Source organism: Bombus impatiens, unplaced genomic scaffold (assembly GCF_000188095.3).
Source record: "Bombus impatiens unplaced genomic scaffold, BIMP_2.2 scf_2627, whole genome shotgun sequence".
In the NCBI taxonomy this organism is placed as follows: Eukaryota; Metazoa; Arthropoda; class Insecta; order Hymenoptera; family Apidae; genus Bombus; species Bombus impatiens.
The window spans coordinates 5,549-7,486 of NT_179046.1; the positions used below are offsets into that span (position 1 = coordinate 5,549).

At 62.7% G+C, this 1,938-nt stretch overlaps 1 long non-coding RNA gene across 1 annotated transcript in view; it reads left to right on the forward strand.

Annotated features, from left to right (window-relative positions):
* The window catches only part of LOC112213951, a 2,378-nt gene extending 1,820 nt beyond the window's left edge, over positions 1-558 (forward strand). The window contains exon 3 of the long non-coding RNA XR_002947863.2: positions 460-558. This is a non-coding gene — a long non-coding RNA (uncharacterized LOC112213951). The remainder of the gene's footprint in view (positions 1-459) is intronic.
* Positions 559-1,938: the final 1,380 nt, after the last annotated feature.

Here is a 1,938-nt window from a genome sequence, read left to right on the forward strand (position 1 = left end):
ATTGCCGGCTTTGTGGAAGGAGGGGCGGATGGTCCGGCTGCCGAAACTGGGGCGCTCTCCGGACTCGCCTTCCGCCATCCGGCCGGTGTGCCGTTTGGACGACGCTGGCAAACTGCTGTAGAGAGTGGTGGCTTCCCGCCTGGAGTCGCATTTGTCCCGGAGTGTTCCCGGACTGCACGACGGCCAGTTCGGCTTCGAGAGAGGGCGGTCTACAACCGACGCTGTCACCTGTGTCCGCTCCCTTGTCGAGGAGGCCAAGCGGTGTGGTTAAGTGGCGTTGACCGTGTCGCTGATCGTGGTCAATGCTTTCAACAGCATCCCCTAGGACAGGATATGCCGGGCCCTCGAATTTCATCGGGTACCCGCGTACCTGCGGGGTGTGGTCCGGGCGTTCCACCGGGACCGGCGTATCGTCTACACCGCCCGGGGCGGAGGGATGACTTGGAGAGCCGTACACAGCGGGGTCCCGCAGGGTTCGGTGTTGGGTCCGTTGGTGTGGAACATCGCGTACGCCGCGGTGCTTCGGACGTCGATGCCTGCGAACTCGGCACTGGCGTGCTACACTGACGACACGTTGGTGCTGATCTAGGGCACTTCATGGGGTAGAACCGTTCGCCTAGCGGAGCTGGCGGTGGCCTGCGTGGTCGCCAAGATCAAGGGATTGGGACTGAGGGGGTCTCCCGAGAAGACCGAAACAATGTGGTTTTGCCGCAGGGCCGATCACGGGACGCCTCCAGCGCGTTATCGCCTGAGGTTGGAGAGGGCTGAGATCGAGGTCCGAACCAGCACGAAGTATCTGGGCTTGACCCTCGACAGCCACTAGACCTCCGGCGCTCACTTCAAGCGCCTGGCACCGTCTGTCGAGGCGATGGCGAACGTCTTAGAACGTTTACTGCCTCGGTTGTGCGGGCCCGACATCGGAGTGATCGGTATGATCGAGGCTCCTCTACGGAGCTCCAATCTAGGCGGAGGACCTAATGACCAACCGTCGCAGTCTCTTAGCGGTCAGGAGGCTGACAGGACGATTGCCATCAGGGTAGTGAGGGGTTTCCGCATCATTTCGGTGGCAGCAGCGTCGGTGCTCTCCGGGTTTTCCCCGTTCGAATTGCAGGCCCTGAGGTTTATCTCTACACTCGGGGTCTATCGGGCGGGATCGACCCGGTGGGCGCCGACGTTAGGGTTCGGGCTCGGTGGGCTTTGCTCGACAGATGGCGCGCCAGCCTCGACACGAGAGGCCGTCCTTCCAAACTGGGACGTTTGGTTGGACGACGGCGGGCCTCCCCTGACCTACAGGGTGACGGAGGTAACGACAGCGGGCCTCCCCTGACCTACAGGGTGACGGAGGTGTTCACCGGACACGGTTGCTTCGGTGAGTATCAGCACCGAATCAGGAAAGAGGCGAGCGCGCGTTGCCACCACTGCGATGCAAGCGTGGATTCGACGTCGTACACGCTGGAATATTGCCCGGCGTGGGCGCGGCCGCTCCACGACCTCATCGTGGAAATCAGATGGGACCTTCCGCCGGCGACGATCCTCGAGGCATTGTTGGCAAGCGAGAGAAGAAGGAGGGCCGTGACCTCCTTCTGTGAGAAGGTTATGCTTCGGAAAACGGCCTCGGAGAAGGTGAGGGTGCGGTACCCTCACCCCGAAAGGATTGACCGGCGAGGGCGCGGCAGAGGCCGTGGATGCGCTTCGGTGTGACGCGCTAGGTCCGCCGCGCCCTGTGAGATTCAAACTTAGGCACTGGCAGCTCAGCACCTCGGGCCCGCAAAGCAGTCCGGCGACGTCGCGCGATGTGACGTGGCCGCACATCGCTCCATTAGGGGATGTATTGTGCGCGGGGTGGGGCCCGGTTCCCCGGTTTACCCCGGTTCCCGGACCCCTCTCGATCGCAGCCGTGACACTCATCGTGAAGGTTTTAGTCGGTTAGAGTCCGGT